This window comes from Phacochoerus africanus, chromosome 10, assembly GCF_016906955.1.
Source record: "Phacochoerus africanus isolate WHEZ1 chromosome 10, ROS_Pafr_v1, whole genome shotgun sequence".
NCBI lineage: Eukaryota > Metazoa > Chordata > Mammalia > Artiodactyla > Suidae > Phacochoerus > Phacochoerus africanus.
In genome coordinates, this window is record NC_062553.1 from 3,062,165 (window position 1) to 3,083,910 (window position 21,746).

Below are 21,746 nucleotides of genomic sequence, written 5' to 3' on the forward strand. Positions count from 1 at the left end.
CCTGGCCCCGGAACGCTATATGCCTCGGGGCGGCCAAATAGAAAAAAATAATAAAGAAACTTTTCTGGCCCAGGTGCTAAAGAAAGGCCATGTGAGGACACAGGAGAAGGTGGCCACCTACGAGCCAGAGAGAGAGCGCGTCCTTACCAGGAACTGAATCTGCTGTCACTGTGAACTTGGACTGCCCAGCTTCCAGAACTATGAGAAATAAAATGGTATTTAGTCCTGGCTGGGGTATTTTGTTACGCAGCCTGAGCTGCCTGGGACGAGGGGGGAGGCCGGGCCCATGGCAGCACAGGTGGGAGGGTGAGAAGGGGGGTGAGGGCACAGGGGACCCTGACCAGGCGGGGATGGGGTCTGGGGAGGCTTCCTGTACCAGGTCCCACTGGCTGAGTGCACAGTGGTGAGCAGAGGCAGCCAGTGAGGCTGCAATGGGGAAGCCTGGAAGGGCGTCTAGGCTGAAGACACAGCCCAGGCGAAGACTCAGGACCGGAAGCTGCCCGTTGCCTCCAGGACCTGTGGCGGCTCTGGGGTGTGGAGAACTCCGTGTTCGGAGCCCCACAGATGTCTGCCTGGGGTACTTTCACGTCGGCTCGGCATGGTCTGTGTACCTGCTGGGGAGATGCTGCCGGGCCTGCCTGGAGCCCTGGGGCCTGCGTGTTCCTGGATGGTGTGCAGGCTCCTATGAGAGCATCTGAATCTCTGGTTGCGGGCTCAGCTCAGCCTGCGTGGGGGTGGTTAACCCCCCTCCAGAGAAGCCCCCCCCCCCCGACCCTCCCCCATCAGGTGGGACCACTCTGACTCTGAGGTCAACCTCCCTGGCATTGAGCCCCGCTGCCCACTGCAGCCACGTGCTCATGGCCACACCTCCCCTGGTGAATTTCCTTCCTTCCCTGACCCCTCCCCACCCTTCATCCTGGTGCTTCCCAGCCCACCTTCCACTTAAAGGGTTTGTACTGAGTTCTGGTTTCTGCGGCTACTTCTGGGGAGAGCTGCATTTCCCCAGGCTTTGCCTGGGGGGTACAGAGTGTTATTCTTGCAGCCACCCAGGTGCTCCGCCTTCCTAGGAGTAAACATAGCCGCCTAGCAGAACCGTCCCCATCACCACCCTGGGGCCACGGAGGGAGGGAGGGAGGGAGGGAGAGTGGCCGTTGACCGCCACTGCTCCTGCACTAGGGCAGGGGCCCTGCCCTGCACCTCGACTGCACCCTCCCTGCTCATTCCAGAAACGCTAGCCCTGGAGCCCTTTCTCTCTCTAACTTGCAGAAAACGCTTTCCTTGTCTCAGGATGGATCCTTCTGGAGGGTCCCCAGGAAGCTGCTGGGCCGTGGGGACCTGCAGCTCTGCCCTGAGACCCTCTGGAGGGAGGGCAGGCCTGCAGCTGGGGGAGGGGCGGGACCAGCCTCCGGCTGATCCAACATCGCTGCTCCCATTGGCCAGCTGCCGGAGCTCCCCGGCCACCCACCCTTGTGGTGGTCTTCTTCCAGCTGCCCGGGGTCACCAGCTCCAGAAGGGCTCCGTAAAGGACCCCTGCACCCTGCCAGTCTGTGCATGCCCAAACCCCAGTTGCTGCCAACCTGGAGCTCTTTGCCACCTTGGGGCCCAGGAACCTGCTTTACTGTCCCCCAAGTATCGTGTTGACCAGTTAACATGATCCCCCAAAGTTCTACGAAGCTTTGGACACCAGGCTCCCCGTCTCCATCATCTGCCAGCAGAGGGGCCCATCTCTCCAGCCAGATCATTTACCATCCTTGTCTACACTGAAAGCTATGTGGTCCTTCAAAGGTTTCCAAGAATTTTCCTCCATAGAACAGTAGATAAAAGAACTTTTAACTGGGGTTGTGAACCCTCTCTGGACTCAAATACCTTCCCGTGGGCCAAAGACAGACCGGTTGCCAGGTGGGGAGTGGGGAGAGCTCCCCCATCACTTCTGGGGGGAGGCTGGGGCAGGGCCGTGGCACCTGTACCTCCGTCTCCCTCAATACGGACCCGCTACGGCTCCACAACCCGGCCCCCAGCTCCATGCTGAGGGGCAGCCGTAGTTGCCTTTCGATCAAGAGGTCAATCAAGAGGTCAGCTTCTAGGGCACAGGTTCTGCCCTCCTGGACACATCTGATTGGACCAGAGGTGGCGCCAGACCCAAAGGCAGCTCACCTGAGGTTGGTCTGAAACAGAAGTTCTGTCTAACTGGACCAGAATTAACTGGTCCGATCATCGTCGGTGTCTCTGGAAGCATCGGCGGGTGCGAGAGACAGCAGAAGAGGAAACTGACAGCGACAGGGACCTAACAAACCCAGAACCCCGGCTGTCCGTAACGCCCACGGCCTCTTGCCCAGCGCCTGGCACAGAGTAGGTGCTCACAGAATTTGCAGAATTCACGGCCTTTCAGAACTTGGCAGGGAGGGAGAGGCTTCGGCTCTCATCCTGGAATAGTCCAGAGCGAGTGTCCAGTGTCCAGGCCCTCACACTCACCGAGCACCTGCCCTTACGCAAGTCCTGCAACCCCGCCCACCCTCAGACTCTCCACCTGCCCAGGGAGGAACCAGGGGCTCTGGGGACCTGCCCAAGGGGTATCCAGGCCCAGTGGTTCAGATGTCCCCAAGGTCAGCATCGTCCCCCTTGGGGTGACCTCATCCATGGCAGCGTCTCAGCCTTCAAAATGAAGGGTTCCTTTAAAAATATTTTTAGATGCATTCAATTGGTTTTTGATAGGTAGCAGGTTCACACAGCTCCCTCTAGAAGGGTACGCATTGAAATGTCATCTTTCGCCCACCTCATCTTTCCACTCACCTCCAGGTCAACAGCACACCGCCAACACTGTTCTAACTATGAGCTAAGACAGTAGGCATTTCTCCTTGGCTTGAATGGGAACCCGTCTAAAGGGCTGACCTTCGTGTAACATGGTGTATCATATTAAAAAGAAGTTAGGAGTTCGTTCCCACTGTGGTTCAGTGGGTTAAGAACACGACAGTGTCCGTGAGGATGTGTGTTCGATCCCTGGCCTTGCTCAGTGGGTTAAGGATCTGGTTTGGCTGCAAGCTGTGGTATAGGTCACAGATTCAGCTTGGATCCAGTGTTGCTGTGGCTGTGGCATAGGCTGGCAGCTGCAGCTCGGATTTGACCCCTATCCTGGGAATTTCTGTATACCAAGGTGTGGCTATAAAAAGAAAAACCAAAGAATTCATATGCATCCATCCAATTCTATTTTCTTTTTTCTTACTCTCTCTCTCTCTTTTTTTTGTCTTTTGTCTTTTCTAGGGCCACACCCATGGCATATGGAGGGTCCCAGACTAGGGGTCTACTTGGAGCTGTAGCAGCCAGGCTGCGCCACAGCTCACAGCAACGCTGGATCCTTAACCTGCTGAGCAAGGCCAGGGATCAAACCCACAACCTCATGGTTCCTAGTCAGATTTGTTAAGCACCGAGCCACAACGGGAACTCTCGATTCTATTTTCTTGAGGTTTGATCCCTGGCTTGGAAAATTTCTGCCTGCTGCAGGCATAGCCAAAGAAGAAAAGAATGAATGTTGACTTTTATCAAAGGATTTTTCAGCATTTTTGTTTATGATCATATGTTGTTTCTTCTAAGACCTAGTAACGGGGTCGAATACTGTAATAGATTTTCTGATATCAAACCACCTTGACCAGCTTAGGAAGCTCTACATAGTGCTTAAGCCCTATTATTCCTTGGATGTGCTGTGGGATTCTGTTCACAAATATCTGACTTGCATTTCACCCTGTATACCGAGAAGAGGTCGGTCTTAGTGAAATATTATACACAGACGTCGGTAGAGGAAATATTTCTGTCTTTCCCACACGTCTGTGAAATCACTGAGCTCTGGAAAAAAATAGGGAATTGGAATTATAGTAAACATAAATATATCACTTAAATTAGAAAAAATAGCCCTTTCCTTTCATTGTTCCTGGTAACATTCAACCGGGTGTCTGTGGTGTGTGAGGTGTTTTTGGTGGTATTTACAGGATTCCCAGGGAATCGGTGGGAGTTTCACATAAAATGTAAGCAGAGGAAAACAATTAGCACATGGAGTTGGAATCTGGAAAGAACCAGAAGCGGAAATGTCTTTATTTATTTATTTATTTATTTTTGCTTTTTAGGGCCTCTGTTGTGCAACACACTGAAGTTCCCAGGCTAGGGGTCGAGTCGGAGATGCAGCTACCAGTCCGCACCACAGCCACAGCATCTGCGCCCTACACCACAGCTCCTGCCAACGCCGGGTCCTTAACACCCTGAGAAAGGCCACGGATCCAACCTGTATCCTCGTGATTGCTAGTCTGGTTCCTTACTGCCGAGCCACAGCGGGAACTCCAGAAATGTCCTAAAGAAGGCAGAAAAAAAAATCATTTGTTGAGATGAGGCTCTTAGGAGCCAGCTGAGCCTCTGCACTTTCAGTCCAGACCTACCCTTGTTTCATTTCTCAGAACACTCGTCGTCATCGTCATCGTCCTTGTGGATTAGAAAGAAGCAGTAATTCAGCGTTTGCTCCAGGCTGGAAACCAGGCTGGGCATTTTACACAATTAATCCTTAGCACAGCTTCGTAAACTAGGTAGCGGCCTCTCCACTTTACGGCAGAGGAAACGGAGGCTCCGAGAAGTGAAGCAGACGGCCTTAGAGGGCACAGCTAGTAAGGGGCAGAGCAGGGATTCACACCAAAGCCCTCCTCTGCGTCCTCTGTACCTTGCCATGCTTGAGAGGGGAGTGTGTGACAGGCCTGGGGCCAGCCTTACACCCTGCATCACTGGCATAACAAACACCCGATTACAAAGGGGCGAACTGAGGAAACGAGGTACCTTGTGCACAGCCGCGCGGCTGCTCAGCAGAGGAGCAGGGATTCAGCCCGGGACCAGCAGCTCCAAGCCAGGCGTTCTGCATCACTCGGCAGCCTTCTGTTGCCTCTCCTCCCACAAGCAGGGCTCAAAAGCAGCAACACCGAATGACGGTTATGCGGCCGTTTTCTTTTGTTTGTTTTTGTTTGTTCGCTTTTTTTTTTTTTTTCCAAAAACAGAGCCCCGTGGGGAAATTCCTTGTTGGCACAGGTTTTCGTGTGAATCATTTTCTTGCGTAAAGATGCACAACTTACTTGCCGAGAGATGAAGCGAATGCGTGCAGACAGGGAGGATTAAGGGCTCCAGCGAACCGGTTCACTGAGGTCCAGAGTCAGAGCGGTGTCGGTGGGGTGGAGGACCTGGGAGCCCAGCCGGTCCCACGCAGGGATATACACGTAGGGTTTGGGGGACAAGGGCCCCCATGCCTTGATTTTGTCATTGGAAAGCTTGCCGGTCAGAAACCCATGTATGTACCAACTTGTGACTGAATTCTTTTTTTTGTTTTTTTGGTGGCCGCACCTCCGGCACGAGGAAGTTCCCGGGGCCAGAGATGGAACCTGCACCACAGCCGTGACCTGAGCCACTGCAGTGACAATGCCTGATCCTTAACCTGCTGAGCCACCAGGGAACTCTGAAAACTTTTAAAATAGCAACCTACAGATTGGTGGTTTTGGTTGAAGGGGTGTCAACTAAAAAATGTATGCACAACCGGAAAATTGAGAGTTAGGTCTTCTGTGGTGGGCAAAACTGAGGACCTAAGCCCAGGAGGCAGCATCTCCAGGAACCCTGAAAAAACTGCTCCCAGGAGGCAGGGGCAGTGTCGGGGGAGAGCCAGGAAGTATAGGAGTTTTGCAACAAAGAGCAGGTGGTAGGAACAAAAGATTAGGGTTAATAAAAGAAAAGCCAGACATGTCAAGTTAAGGAGTGTAGGAACGGCTGCGACAAGGCAGGTATTCTTTGTTTTCTTCCCGAGTTCCCTCAGGGCTCACCGATCACCTTTGGAGGTGGCTGCAACCACCCATGACCATCACATCCTTTGTTTACTGACAAGACAGGCAATGTTTTATTTCTCAGTGGCTCCATCCACTTCCTGGGCAGAACCGTGTGAGGTTCTGGTCCATAGGATGAGGACACTGAGGTCTTTAACAGGTGTCCCACCTTCGGTACCAGCCCCTTCTCCGATTCCAAGCTGACCTGGACAGGGACCGGCCCCTGTTTTATGGACCAAGACCTCCTCGCACCCCAAAGCTGGCTCCCACAAGGCTAGGCTGCCTCTGTAGGATGGAGATACAGGCCGAGCGATGAGGGCCACTCTGTGGCCTGGGATTAGTGAAGGTGCTGGCTGGACCACTGGCCTCGGGACACCCCTGTTTAAAACGTCCCAGGCCTGGAGTTCCCGTTGTGGCTCAGGGGGTTAAGAACCCGACATAGTGTTTGTGAGGATATAGGTCTGCTCCCTAGGTTAAGGATCTGGCGTTGCTGTGGCTGTGGTGTAGGGCGGCACCTGTGGCTCTGATTTGACCTCTAGCCCTGGAACTCCCATATACTGCCCTGCAATGAAAAAAAAAAACAGTCCCAGGCTGAACCTGCCACTAGACAATTCCCAGCAGGCAGTTCCGCCCACGGGCCTGTTCCTCTTCCTTCCTGGCTGCCCCTCCTTTCTGACCTCATCTCCCTTCTCCAGGGGCTCCTAAGCTCAACTGCCCATCACTTCTTGTCCCGAGCAGTTTAGCGCTCTGTTTCTCTGCTTCAGCCCACCCACCAGCAGCGGGATCTAATCTACCCTTCGGGTGGCTTCTCAGATCCCCATGTGCGCTGATCTCTGGGAAGGAACTTTGAGGTTTGCTCTTAAAGCACTGTCTCCACCCTCTTTGTTTGCCTGGGCTGCTCCAAGGGGGCAGGAGTGGGGAGGAGTGCCATCTGGACCCTGCAACCCCCTGCCCCTACCCCCTGTGGGCATTGGGAGAGATGGCAGAGGGGCCAGGAAAACAGTGGGTGGGGGGAGAAACAACGGGTTTGGGGTGAGTGGAGGGATACGAGGTCTGTCTATTGCATGCGGTGTGTGAGGTGCCCATGGGCTGCCTGGGGCGGGGGTGCCCAGGACAAAGCTGGACTGAGAGGGTTGAGGCTCAGTGGATGATCCAAATGTCCTCACAGATACAGAGGGGTGGCCGGAGTCACAGGCGTGCTGAGACTGTCCTGGGACAGGGTGCAGGATAAGCAGATGGAACAGTTTTTGAGGACAAGGACGTTTCAGAATTTGGGAGAGAAGAGCAGAGTACCAGGGAGACGACGGAGGGGCAGCAAGATGCGGGAGGAGGACTGGGGGCTCTGGTACAAGGACAAGGGAAGGAGGGATGCAGCGAGCAAAGGGCCAGGGGAGAACCAGCCGGGTAGGACCCAACAGCATCCTTTATGTTTGCTCTCAAGGTGTCCGCTGGTGACCTTGGTAAGAAGAGGGATGAAGGAGGGGGGCAGAGTGGACTAAGGCTCGGTGGGCGAGCAGAGGGCGCACCGTGGGAACACAGGTCTGAGTTCTGATGGGGCTTTCATGCCGGTGGCAAGACGGCAATATTAAACACGTAAGAGGAATTATGAGGAGTGCCAGAAAGAGGGACAGGGGGCTCTGGGTGTAGGTGTTGGGGAAGGGACCTAGTGTTCGTTTTTTTGTCGTTTCATAACAAATAACCACAAATGTAGCAGCTGAAGGTCACACACATTCTTCATTCAGTTTCCGGGACTGGCGGTTCAGCCCTTCTAGCTGGATCCCCTGTTTAGGGCTCACCCCCTTCACTCAGCGTTCTGGCCGGGCTGTGTCCTCACCTGGAGGCTCGACTAGCGAAGAGTCCGTGGTGAGCTCTTTCAGGCTCATGCTGCCTGAACCAGGGCCCAGCCCTTTGCTGGCTGCTGCCCGGAGGCTGTCCCTCAGGTTCCTGTGACCCTCCACTGGTGACTTCTCCAAAGCCTGGAAGCAGAACCTCTCTCTATGGTCTACGATGAGTTCCTATGTAATGTCATGTGACCAGGGGTGGCTGGGGGTGGCCAGAGGCTGTCCTAGGTTCTGCCTGCCCCCAAGGCGGGGGCACTGTACAGGGGTGTGACTCCCTGGGGGTCACCTTAGGGAGTGTCTGCCAGTTACACTTTGTGCTAGTGTAGCCACAAAGCCTTCCTGGGGAAAGGGACATTAAGATTGAGACTTGAAGGGTCAGGGGTTGATGGGCCAGGAACAGGGGGCAAGTGTGTTAGGCAGGGGACAGCCGTCCTTTGCAGGAACTGCTTCCCTCCCTGAGATTTTGTTTCTGGTCTCCAAGTATATCTGCAAGCAGAGAGGCCTAGCTGAAGAGGCATGGGGAAGCTTCTTATGTCCACGGAGGAGACTGGAAACTGGGCTTTCAGTGGTGTGCCTGTGTGTGTGTGTGTGTGTGTGTGTGTGTGTGTGTGTGCTGTGTGTGTTGGGAGGCATGGAGGGGTCTGCCCCGGTCGCTGTCAGCCTTAGCCACGCATCCATGCGCCAGGCCCTCTTCTGCACCAGAAATGAGAGGGTCGCATCCCTGCCTCGTCTGAGAGGGTCACACTTCACTGGGTGGCGGGAAAACCAAGCAGACTGAAAACTCCAGCTGGAGGTGTACCGAGGTGGGAACGCAGAGAAGGCCGGCCTGCGGTAGGGCCACAGGGCCAGGCGGAGGTCCTGGGGTCAGATGGGTCCTGGGGTGCTTGAGGGACGCAAAGACCTTGTGGGATTTCAGCTTTCATCCAGAGCACCTGTTCGGATGGACAGGCCATTGACTGAAGGAGGTGGAGGAGCAGGTGGGGGCATGGAAGACAGCGCTTTGATTTGGTGGTAAAACATTACAGATGCCTCCTGGGTGTCCAGCTAGGTCAGGGCTGGAGACTGGGGGCAGGCAGTCACTGCAGTAGGTGGATGGTTTAAAGCCTGGGTAAGCCTGAGATTTCCAGATAAGAGGGTCCATGCCCTAGCCAAGAGCCACCCTAAAACCCCAGCACGGAGAGGCGGGGTAGAGAAGGGGCTGGATCGGGAGATTCCTGGGGGAGCCGCCAGTAGAGTGCGGTCCGGAGAGGCTTAAAGACCAAACACGGTGAGGTCAGAGGATTTATGGATCACTGGCAGTTGGGTACATGTGGGTGACAGGTGGGGAGAGGAGAGCGTTCAGGTGGGGAATAGCATAGCCACAAAAGCTTTGAGGTAGGGAAAGAAACGGCGCTGCCCCGGTGCTCCTTTATCGCGGGTTTAGGTGACTGAGAAATCTGGTCCTGCCTGACAGCTCCTTCAAGGAGGGCTAAGTTTACGTCTACTCAGCTCCCACCGCCCACCTTACAGGCTGCGAAAATATTTGAACGAATAAAAATGAACCAGTGAACGGGACTGTGTGACTAGTGTCGGGGGTGCAGGTGATCTCGCTGCTTGGGCCTCAGTTTCTCTTTCTGCAAAGCGGGCCAATCCGATCAATTTGAGTTCCCGGTTTGAACACGTCCTGCTGGGCGGATTCCAAGCGGTCACTGAGCGGCGCCTTCCCTGGTCGGACCTGGTTGGGCCGCGGAGCCAGCTCCTCTCCGCTCCGCCCCCGGCGGGACCCCCGCAGCCCCGCCCCGGCGCGGCCCCGCCCCACCTCCCTTTGTCTCTCCAGGCCACGCCCCCTCCGCGCGGCGCCCTCCCCATTGGCCGGGGGGCGGGCCCCGAGCGCCGGGCGCCGCCGGGGGCGGGGCGGAGCTGCGCGGGCGGGGATGAGTGCGCCTGCGCCGTCCCCGAGCCCAGCCGCAGACTCTGCCGGCCGCTGCTCCGCGCGGAGCGGGAGCCGGATCCCGAGCCAGAGCGGGTGACGGGCTGCGGCGGCTGCGAGGCGGCCCCGCCCCGGGGCTCCATTGTTGCGGTGGCCCCGGCTCTGCCGGCTGCTCCGCTCTGCCTGGCTTGGCCAGGGCGCCTCCGGCAAGGAGCGAGCGCTGCCGAGGCGGCGGCCTGAGGTGAGGCGGCGGGCTGCGGGGCCAGGCCGAGCGGGGGTGCCCGGGCGGACAGGGTTCTGGGTCCGGGAGGAGGGTCCGAGGGCCAGGCGGAGGTCCTGGGGCCGGACTGGGTCCCAGGCGGCCGGGGTCCCGGAGCCAGGCCGAGGTTCAGGGCGGGACAGGGCTAGCGGGTCGGGCGAGGGTCCCAGGGCCGGGCGGGGACTCAGGCGGCGGGGTTCCAGGCCGGGCGGGGGTCCCCGTCGGGTGTGACAGGTCTGAGCTGGACGCCACGGGGTCGCTGCCCGAGGTGGTGGCCGCCGCCCTGAGCGCCAGCGGGACGGGGACGCGGACGCGGACTGACCGGGCCGTCGAGCGTCCCGGCGCTTGGGTATTGTCTCGGCCTCGGAGTGGCACCGAGGGGGCTCCGCGCCTGCTGCGACTCTGCGTGGCTCCGCGGGGGAACCCCGGCACGGGGGTCCTGGTCACCCTGAGGATGGGGGGCACTGTCTCAATCTCCACTCCCTCCGTGTGTCACCGAAGGAAGCTCTGCGTGGGCCCTTGCGCGTGGGGATCCCGGCTCCCTGAGAGTGGGAGACTCTGTCTCTGGCCGCCCTTCGTTTCCCTGGCGGGGTGACTGGTTCGCTGTCTCAGTGCGTGGACCCTCAGTCATAGGGACCCTGGTTACTCTGAGAGCGGGGCTCTATTTTGCCACCCACCCCCATGACCGGTTTACTGAATGTTTGAGCGTGACCGAGGGTGGCTCCTCGTGCACCCGCACCTGCGGTGTCCTGGCCACCTTGTGAGTTGGGGGGCTCTGCCCCATCCCCTCCCCCTGTGGCTTGTCGGGGTGTGATCATTCCCAGAGGCAGGCTCCCCCCTTTCCCTCATCAGCGTGTGTGGGCGCGGGCGTGTGTGTTGTGGGTTCCATGTGTGGAGGGGTGTTCTTGTGTAGGTCGTGGCAACCGTCTGAGCGTGGCAGGCTGTGGGTGGGGGCGCAGGGGGCCTGTGTAGGACTGGGGTCCATTCTTTTATTTATCCTCTCATTTGCCATTTTATGAAGAAGCAGCCACATTCCCCAAGAACTCACCCCAGCCGGGTCCCAGGGGAGCATGGGGCTGTCACCATGCCTGGGGACCAGGGATCAGGCCGCCGCATTTCCTGCTCTGGTGAGGCCGGCCCCCAGGAGCTGGCTCTGATTGGAGGGAGTCTGGTCCCTCTGCCCAGAGCTTCTTGATTTCTTCCGTTAGGATTGGGGGCGGGGGCGGGGGGGGGGGGTAGTCTGGAAAGCCAGATTTAACTTTGCAGCTCTCAGCGCCTGGAGAGTGGAAGAAACTTTCCCAAGAATTTGGCGGGCTGGAAAGTGTGTTTGAAGGAGGGGAATCCACACCCAGGGAATGAGGCCAAGGCAGTTACAGTTAGAGGTCAGATTTATGGAGAGGGTAGCGCCGGTGAGGTTGTGGGTCTGAAAACTTGGATTTCAGCCTGACGGCAAGATCTGATACTACCCTGCAGGTTCTGTATCGCTCAGCCACTTACCTAAAGTGGCGTCATTCATTTACCCTTTCGTCAAACTTATCCAAGCACCTGTTATGTTCCACCGATGGTCCTTCTCCCTGGGGATGCAAAGTCTAAGAAGTCAGTCTTTCCCTCTTAAGAATGAGTGTTTGGTCCAAGACGGAGAACTCAGCTATAGGCCCAAGTGGCTGTAATGTCCAGATTGCAATTCTTTGTGAACAAGATGGAGTATAAATAACAGGAATGCAAGATGACAACGTGGTAATGACGGCGGCTGTCACTGTTGTCAAGGCCAAGTGGCCCTTCACCCTGCCTGCTCTGCCCTCCCCCAGCTCTGGTCCTTCCAGCTTCGTCCCTCAGACCATCTCAGTTTAGGTGGCACTTCTTCTCCAGAGCCTTCCCTGAAGTCATCACGCCCTGCTCTCTGAGAGCTGCGGTCGTCAAGGACAGATTGGTCCCCTGGAGTACAGCTTTTGCCAGATGCTCTGCTAGAGGTGGGCAGGGCTTCCGAGGGAGAGGAAGAGTTATGTGTACACGAGAGGTCCCTTTTCTGTACCGCGGACCCAAGTCTTTCCTGGCCTTCAACTCTCCTAAGGGTTTGGAGATTAATAGGTGCTCCTACTTCCTGGTGTTTGTTGCCCAGTGCAGCATCCTTGATTAGAATTTATTTGCTCTGATTCTGGCTCTGGAAAGAGGTCGCTCGGTGTTCCTGCAAAGCCGTTGGGGCTTCAGCGTCCTCACCTTTGAGGGTTTTGAACAAGGCAAGCACCTTGTCAGGTCTAAACCTTTCGTTCTTTCAACCAAATACAGCAGAGGAAAGCTCTCTTGGTGGCAGTGGTATAGGTAATGGACGTCTCCGAAAATGTAAATTCTAAAGGGGTCCTTCTTTAGTTCTTTCCAAAAAGTGTAACTGCATGGGTATTTACTTTGTATCAAAGGACCACTGTGGATGGATGCTTCAGCAACTTTTCGATACTGTCTCACAAAGCCTTATTACATTTTACTTGCAACATCTGTCCTCTGTCAAGTGGGTGTGATGTTTTCCTTAATGGAGGTGCTGGGTGCAGAACTCTTGGCAGGAGCATTTTGCTGGCCTTTTGAGTGTCACATGAAGTCCGCCCGCTGCAGGCATTTGTGTGGCCAGTCTCTAACGGAGATGTTAATTTGGAGAGTCTGAAATAAGAGAATTTGGGGAGAACCTTGAGTAGGCGTATGTGGCTTTGTGTAATCGTTTAAAGCATAGTTGAATCTTATTACTTGCAAAACATTGCATCATAGGTTAAATGACCTATAAGGAAGCTCCAATTCTAAGGAATGTGGTCATTAATCCTTAAAAATATTAATCTCCCTTCTGATTTATCTGTTTGGCGAGATGGGAATTTGGTGTGCTTGATTTTTTTTTTTGAAGCCACATGTCTGTTTGTAGAAAGGGTACACAGGGTTTCTGAGTTTTTGTCTGTTTGTTTGTTTTTGTGTGTTTTTTGTTTGTTTGTTTCTTGCTCTTCTTATTGGGATGATTACAGGGATTCAAAGTAGATGATGGCTATTTGGTCCAGGAGTGATTGATGCCGCTGAGTTACCATTTTCATGTTAACTAGGGTTTTTGTCTTTATTTTGATTTGCAGTCTTCAATTAATTTAAAAGAGCACTTTGTCACACACTCCGCATGGTTTGTTTTGTTAGGGATCTCATTTGAGGGGAGGGGTCTTCAGAAACGCAGATGGACTTTCTTTGTGGTTTCCTTAGATTGTCTTAGCGTTTTCACTGAAAATTAATACCGGTTCTGCAAGCAGGCCTAATTTTTCTATGGAGCAAATGAAAAGGGGCTTTCATGGCAGAGATGCCTGAGGATGGAGAAGGTGGCATTTGAGCTCCACTTTCCAATATTGTCCTTCTTGTTCTTTGCTGAGGAGGGCAGTTCCCCAGCTTTTCCCTGGGGGCCTGAACAAAGAGCTTCTTTCACCCCACCTCGAAGCACTGGTGCTGCTTCCTCCTTTTCCCAGTTTGTGCTATTCTGTGCATCATCTCATTTGAGCATTATTTGCCTGGAACTAGAGGTTTGGAGATAATGTTTTTTCTTAGATTATAAATCTAAGTCTTTGCTCTTAACCCCTCCACCTCCCACCAACCTCTTCCACATCAAAAATCCACCAAACGGTTTTTTTCTTCTTTCTTCTCCATTAAAAAAAAAAAAAAAATCTTATCATACACATGTCTATTAGTGCAGGCTACATCAAAACTGCTTTGGATGTGGACAGGATGTAATATGAATACCATATTAAAGATAACTTACTCCGGTTCTGTTGCACAGGAAACTTGGATTGGAAAGTTGGCTCCAGGAAGGTTTTGGCAAGTTCAAGTGCTTCTCTGAACGTCAGTTCCCTCCTTTATAAAATGGAGTTAATTGTTGGTAATACCTGCTCTATCTAGCCCAAGAGATGGTTTTAAGGATAAAAAGAAATCATGAATGGAGTGGAATTTTGTGAATTGTAAAAGATCCTGTTGCCAGGGATTAAAAAAGAATGCTTCGTTAAGAATTTAAGGAGTTCCCGTCGTGGCACAGTGGAAAGGAATCTGACTAGGAACCATGAGGTTGTGGGTCAGATCCCTTGCTTTGCTCAGTGGGTTAAGGATCCAGTAGTGCTGTGAGCTGTGGTGTAGGTCACAGACGCGGCTCAGATCCCACGTTGCTGTGGCTGTGGTGTAGGCGGGCAGCAATAGCTCCGATTCGACCCCTAGCCTGGGAATCTCCATATGCCTAGGGTGTGGCCCAGAAAAGACAAAAGAAAAAAAAATTTAATGAGTCTGTTTTTTTAAAAAACTTCAAATATTTAATACACAGATGATACTTAACTGGAAGTGTCTTAGACACAATGCCGTGTACGATTGTTTTCTCTCGTTATTTGGCCAGTGTTGTTTGATATCGTAGCTTTTGGGGAGGTTATCAAATTCAGCTTTCGTGTTAATCGCTTATAAGTAAGACTATTGAATGTGCAGAATGTGGCCTTTAACCGTCGCCTTGATATGTACAATCAATCCTATGAACCTTTCTTTTTCTCTTTCTTTTCTTTTCTTTTTTTTTTTTTTTCTTTTTAGGGCCACATCCGAGCCACAGGGAGGTTCCCAGGCTAGGGGTCCAATTGGAGCTATGGCAACACTGGATCCTTAACCCACTGAGCGAGGCCAAGGATCCAACCCGCAACCTCATGGTTCCTAGTCGGATTCGTTAACCACTGCGCCACGACAGGAGCTCCCTTATGAACTTTTCTTTAATGAAGCATAGTTGCTGGGCAGTTGGGTTCCTAAGTGACCTGTCTTGAGGTTGGGGAAGGCAGCAGGCCATGTGGTGGCATGATCAGGAAATCGCTGGCCTGGGACACCTGAAATACCCTGCATGGGTGAGTGAGCAGCAGGCTCAGTGTGACCCCGACCTCAGCGCCATGGTGTCCTTGGGCCTTCTCACCTCAAGCCACCTTGGAAACCACTGGGTCCCCAGCCACCAGGCATGTCTGCTTCTCTCCCTCCTGCCTTTTCTTCCCCACCACCAACTGCTGGGTCCCTCGGTCTCCCAGGCATTTGGGGGCAGGGGACAAACACAAAGGCTAATATAACCCAATACTGGTCCACAGAGAGTTTGTCCTTTATACACAGGTGGTGAGTGACCTGTCGTGTAGCTTGACAGACATTCATATGGATTTCCTGGGATGTGCCTGCGGAGACCCAAAAGTGGCCCTGCACCTCATTCGAGAAGAGCTGGAGGCTGTCAGTGGAGGGAGAGAAGCAGACTGGGGTGTAACCTGGGGCAGGTGGGGGTGCTGCCAGGGGTGCGTGGGGGAGTCTGGGAGCTGGATGGGTGCGTGCAGTCCAGCGTTTATTCTCCTCCCTGGTACCGAGAGTTTATCAGGCAAGACAGGCGGTGAAAGGTTCTTGGTTACAAGGCGGGCTGTGAATCTCTCGAAGCCTAGAATTCGTAGCCATTCCAAGCCGTTTGTAACTCCCCACATCTGCTTTACCAGAACGCATCTGTGATCTGTTGTTTTGAATGGAGTACGGTACTTAGCCTTTTGTTTGTATTTTCTGTTTTTGGCCGTGCCCTCAGCAGGTGGAAGTTCCCAGGCCAGGGAATGGACCCGAGTCACAGCAATGACTATGCTGGATCCTTAAGCTTTTGAGCCCCCAGGGAGCCCTGAGCCACCAGGGACATGCCGCCTTTTGATTTGAGAGAGCCCGTTGGCTCTTGTTGACTGTTGACGGTGTGACAGTCGCTGCCGGGTATTTTCACACTCACAACTCTATGAGTTGCCTGTGGCTGCTGTAACAAATCGCCACAAACCTAGTGGCTTAAAACAACACAGCTTTATTATCTTGGAGTGCTGGGTTAGAAGTCTGAGTCAGATCTCATTGGGCAGAAAACCAGGGTGTCTGCAGGGCTGTGCTGCTGACAGGAGACTCTGGGAGAGAGTTATTTGCCAGCTCACCCCGATGGTCCGGCGAACGTAGCTGCTGGCAGCAGTAGGGTAGAGGCTAAAGCGGGGAGGCCGCCCTCAGCTTCTAGGGGTGTCCTCCTGGCTCCTTGCATGTAACCACTGATCCCAGAGCCAGCAGGGGCCACCGAGTCCTGCGCCCACCCTCTGACTGTCCCTTCTGTGCATTGCTTTTGCTTCTACCTGGGAAAGTTCCCTGCTCTTAAGGGCTCATGCAATGAGACTGGGCCCACTTGGAGCCCCAGCGTAAGCCCCCATCTAAGACTCCTATCTAGGGTCTTTAGCAGAGTCCCTCTTGGGAGGTAATGGGACACAGTCACAGGTTCCAGGAATGAGCACGTGGACCTCTGCCTCCCAGGATTACCCGATCCACGCAGGCCAATATCCAGTGACCTTCGTACTGTTACCCCGAATTCACAAATAAATAAAACAAGGAAGTGAAAGGCTCCGATATCTTAATCAAATTGTCAGACCATTAAGATCCCCGTTAAATGACAAGACGGTTCTTCTGACTCGCTCTTGAGCTGCTGGTGGGGTTTATAGCAGCAGAGACAGGTCAGTTGGAAGCAGAGTAAATTTTGTGTTTTGGAGTATTTAAATAGGCTGCTCTGATTATAGAAGTTTTGCCAAGAAGTCATTAGAGTAATTCCTCTGTTAGAAAAAACACCCACGTGGGGGGTTTGGGACGCGAGGGACTCTTTCCTCGTGGGGTAAAGAAGGCATAATTCCATGTCCGGTTCTAGAAGGGAAACAGCTGAGTCAACCCAACAGGGATTCGCATTCCTGAGTTTGAGAGACTCTGTTTCAAGGCTGAAAAAAGCCCAGTAAACAGTGTCCTATCCACTTTGTTGATAGTGAGGAATGAGCTGCCCCTGATGGTCAAGAAAACAGCAGGTGGCAGTCACCAGTATTGAAGACCAAGCAGGACCTCATTGGATCATGCAGATGTTTGCCAGAGGTTTTCATTCGGATGTTTTTTCCTTTCTTTCTGTAAGAAAGTAGAATCTATAATCCTAAGGCTTCTAACCTGGCCTTCAGGAATTTACCAGCTGCCTGATAACCCAGTGCAAAAATATTGTGTGTCTGCGCCTGGGTGTGTGTGTTTTACTGGGGAGATTTGTAGCTCTCCATTCTTTTTCGAAGGGCTTGGATTCCAAAAAGTTTTAAGAACACACTGCTTAATATGATATTCTTGCTGGTCAAATATCAGATTTTGTTTAAAAATCAAACACCCCATTTTAAACAAAGTTATACAGGCGCACAGTTTTCCGAGTCAAAAGTTCTCCAGGGCTGAGAACAAAACCCAGCACTGGCCTGCCCCGCCCTTCTCCACCCTGACTCCTGCTCCCCCAGGCCTCCCTTCCAGCATTTTCACTCTTCCAGATTTCGTGTGAGACACCCTACAGGAAGAGAGGATTCAGGTCACTGCCTCTCCTCCCCCTGCCCTCTTCCCCCCCCCACCCCCCCCATATAATTTTGTTCACGGTTTGGTCACACATTCAGCAGCCCTTCTTGGGATCATGGAAATATTATTCACAGCTGAGATATGTAGTCGTGTTGATGACATTTCCTTCCTCCTACAGGTTTTTGGGTTTTTTTGTTTTTCTTTTTCCTAGAGTTGACAATTGCCCTGCTTTGTTTTGCTTAGTTTGGGGTATCTGTCACTCCTTCCTCACCCCCCCCCCCCAAAGTGTAAACCCCCTCTCCGTGCATTCACACGGGACAGGGGATCATCCATTCTGGCCTTTTCTCAGGAAACGTCTTCCACCCCCTGCTCCCTCTAAACGGTTGCTTCCGAGGCCAGCTTCAGGTCGCCTGCCACCCTGAGGCGTCCTCTCCCCTCTTTCCCAGGTAAGATGCCGCCTTTAAAATTTCTCTCTCTTATTTTGGTTGCACACACTCACCTGTAGCTTTCTAAGAAATAATTTTTATTTTTTTTAATGGAAGTGGAGTTGATGTATGATGTTGTGTTCGTTTCGTGTACAGCAGAATGATTCACTTATACATACAGGTATGTCCATTTTTTAGATCCTTTTCCTCTACAGGTTATTACAAAATATTGACTCTCCTTGCCTGTACTATACAGAAGGTCCTTAAAATAATTTTTTTTGGAGGGGGGTCTTGTAGAATGTTGGGCTCTTACTCGCACATGTAATTGATGGTCTGGCTGAGTGTGGAATTCTGGGTTAGAAAAATAATCTTCCTGCAGAGTTTGCAAGGCGGTGCTCCGCTGACGTCCGTCTGCCGGTGTGACAGGCGATGTGTCCAGAGCCGTTCCTTCCGGTGTGACCTGCAATTCGCTCTGTGCAAGTTTTTAGGCTCCTCTTGTTTTGCCTCGTGTCTGCAGAGGTCTGGATGGCAGTGTCCTGCTGTGGGTCTCGTTTTGTTTGCTGTGTTGGGAGCTGGCTGGGCGGGCCTCTTCCACCCGCAGCCCGCTGCCCTCTTTTCTGATGGGAAGTCCCGTAAATGTCTGTTGTCTCTTGGCCCAGGTCGTTGTCATTTGGTTTCCCTTCTGGGGAGCTTTCTCCGACGTCGTCTGGAAACCCTTGTGTGGATGGTGCGTTGCTCTAATTAAGCTCAAGCCCTCCTTTGGAGTCCCTGAAAATATTTTGGAAAATACCATCTTTTCTTGTTTCAAGGATGTGGTCAGGGTTTTATTACACTCGGCATCCTGGAGGAAAGATTTACTTTTTTTCATGGCTTTTCAGCCTGATTATCTACTAAAGCCCAAAGTATTTGAAGGCAGTTTCATGACCCCACTGTAGTTTGAAAGAAAATTTCCGTTCGGCCCATTATCTGTTCCCTAATATGGAAAAAAGACATAACTTCCAGTCTTTGGAGGCATTAGAAGCTTTTCTGTGTCCTCAGACACCTCCATTTAAAACATCTCAGTGTTCCTATTGTGGTTCAGTGGGTTAAGAACCCGACATAGTGTCCACGAGGATGAGTTTGATCCTTGGCCTTGCTCTGTGAGTTAAGGATCCGGCACTGCCGTGAGCTGCGGTGTAGGTCACAGATGTGGCTCAGATCTGGTGTGGCCGCGGCTGTGGTGTAGGCCGGCCGCGACAGCTCCCATTGGACACCTAGCCTAGGAACCTTCATAAGCCGCAGGTGCAGCCCTAAAAAGGAAAAAACAAAAAACAGAGATATTTTTCGCTCATGTCCTTGCTGTGGCCACATCTGCCCTCTGCCTTGTACGCTGACAGCTGCCCGTTCAGAGCTCTGTGAGGAGCTGCCCTCGGTGAGTTCAGGGTTTGGAAACCCTCGCTGCCTTTCTCCCGACCCCGGGCACACCTAGGTGGTCATGCCCACGGCTGGTGGGGGCAGGAGCATCAGACGCTCCTGTTTTGGGTTGTACTTTAGTCATAAATTTATGAAGACCAAGAGGAGATGCTGATGACGGGCATTAGATGACAGTGTGACAAATTCGGGGCATTTTGTTTTGTTTTTATTCTTTTTGGGCTGTGCCTGTGGCCTGCAGAAGTTCCAGGCCAGGAATTGAACCTGTGCCGCAGCAGCGACCTGAGCCACAGCAGTGCCAACACGGGATCCTTAACCCACTGCGCCACCAGGGAACTCCCACTAGGGGTATTTTTAGCCATGGTAGGTGAAGCTAGGTCTGGGGGCGTCCATCTAGTCTGGAACTTTCTGTCGGAAAGTTTACAGAAATGGCTTCTCAGGAGCAGGACCCTGTGCTTCCTCGGGGTTGTTTGATGAAGAGGCTTGTGGCAGGCATCCCGAGAGAAAGGAGAATACATCTGAAAATTGGCTTGGGGCCCTCCATTTTGAATGGCTTTGGAACCTGTAGAGGGTTTTCCCGAACATGTACGGCATGAGCTTCTGAGTGACGTTACCTGCGAGAGTCCCGACACACGGCGTGATGTTGTGTTTTTAAATCCCCTCTTCCCGGTTAATACACATTTGTGTGTCGGGAGGCCCTAAGTTGCTTGAGATTTTTCTCCAGGTGGGTTAGTTATTTGAGTTTTCCTGTATCTGAGGAATGATCCTCTGACCTGGTCTCTTGGTGCTTCCAGAACGGGACACCACAGCCTGGATGCCTCATAAACAGCAAACCTTGATTTCTCACAGTTCTCACGGAACTGCGGCAACTCCCAGTCCTTAACCCACGGGGCTGGGCTGGGGAGCAAACCCTCGTCCCAGTGCTCCGCAGATGCTGCCAATCCCATTGCACCACAGCGGGAGCTCCTCATCAGAAATTTTGAGGGGACATGGCAGTCGGTCTGTAGGTCCCCCAAGCAGCTCAGATGTGCTGCCTTCATGATAAAGGAGGCTGAATGGCTCCAATGAAGACCATATTATTATTTTTGATAGCCACACTCTCCACACTCGTGGCATGTGGAAGTTCCGGGGCTGGGGATTGAACATGTGCCTCCACAGCGTCCTGAGCTGCTCATTGCAGTCAGATTTTAAACTCACTGTGCCACAGTGGGAACTCCAAGAAGACGGTAGTATGACTAGTCTTTTGGAGTTTGTGGCACTAGCACCTTCCCTGCTGGCACTATGTGTTGAGTGCTTTTATGTCCTAGGCACTGTGCAAACACTTTGCAGCTCTTTGTATCTTTTCACCAACTCTGGGGCCGGGGGTGGGGGGCAGGTATTGTCCTTGTTTTGCAGTTGACAAAATGAGACAAAGACTCCTGGCGACTGGGGTTGACAGTATTGCATTGTATATTTAAAAGTTGTGAAGAGAGTAGATCTTCAAAATTCTCATCACGAGGCAAAAAACCGTATCTCTGTGTGGTGATGGCTGTTGATGGACTTACCGTGGTTGTTTCAGAGATACGCCCATGTATCAAGTCGTTCCGTTGTCTGCCTGCCCGGATGCTATGTTATTTGTCAGTAACACAGAGAGAAACACAGTGAGATAGAGAGACAGGGAGGGACTGGCCCAAGATCATGCAGTCGGTGGGATGCTGACACCCGCTCGGAAGCCATGGCAGATGGTGTGGCCGCTTTATTTGGTAAGACTTTCTGGGGATGGACACTGAGGTGACTGGGTGCTCTGTTGTAATGTGGCTTCTCAGGGCCCAGCTGTAGACAGAGCCGGCCACCCCGACTGGCAGCCTGGCCACCATTCCTGCTCCTGACCCACCAGGTGCCCCTGGCGGTTCTGGCGGGGCTTCAGCATCTGCGCCGCCCGCATCCCTGCACCTGCTCTGTCATGGTTCCCTGCCGCCGGGGGCCGGTGTGTGCGGGTGGACCCGTGAGGGCGTGAGAGATGCTCTCGGGGAGGGCTGCACACAGGGCTGGGGCTTGGGGTGGGCACCCCAAGGAGGCGGTCCCGACGGGGTGTGGAGCCAAGGCGCTGAGGCTTTCTGGGCTCTAAAGACTCCAGCCGCCCGGCCCCTCTCATTTCTCTAGTGCTTAGTGCAGGGCCGACAAAGGCGTCTGCTCTGCGCCCTTAATTTCTACAAGTCCTGCCTTTAGTTTCCAACGTTCATCGGATCAGAGCAGCCTGGGCTGTGGGACAGGAGCCCTTATCTCCCGTCTGGCTGGACCCCAGCCGGGGACACCAGCTGCCCAGAGACAGCTGCCACCCAGGGCCGAGCGGCGACGCCGCACCTCCAGAGACAGGCCCTATCGTCTGTCCCCAGCTGGGATAACCTCCCAGAACAGAAGCTGATACCCACCCGCCTCCCTCCCGGGACTGAGCCGTCCTCTGTACCGCAGTGGAGGGCACTTCTGAGGCCCCGGAAGTACCGGCGCTCCGTCAGCATCCATTGAGCCCTAAGGAGGGTGACCGGGTGCGGCGGCGGCAGCGACTCGGGTCCCCAGACCGGGGCTGGCGTTCTGGCTCCGCTCAGTCATCACCAGCGGCATTGGCCTCCCGAGAGCCTCTTACATCAAAGGGCAGCGCGGGGCCTGTCTCCTGAGGGTCGGCGGGTGAAGGCAGAGTCCAGTCCTGCCGATTGGGTCGTTGAT

At 53.5% G+C, this 21,746-nt stretch overlaps 1 protein-coding gene across 2 annotated transcripts in view; it reads left to right on the forward strand.

Annotated features, from left to right (window-relative positions):
* The first annotated feature begins 9,616 nt into the window (after positions 1 to 9,616).
* The window catches only part of AFAP1 (actin filament associated protein 1), a 133,527-nt gene continuing 121,397 nt past the window's right edge, over positions 9,617 to 21,746 (forward strand). Inside the window, exon 1 of one of the 2 annotated variants that reach the window (XM_047799510.1) lies at positions 9,617 to 9,825. The gene's annotated coding sequence lies outside the window, so the exon portion shown is untranslated. The remainder of the gene's footprint in view (positions 9,826 to 21,746) is intronic. The other variant, XM_047799507.1, reaches the window with a different exon arrangement.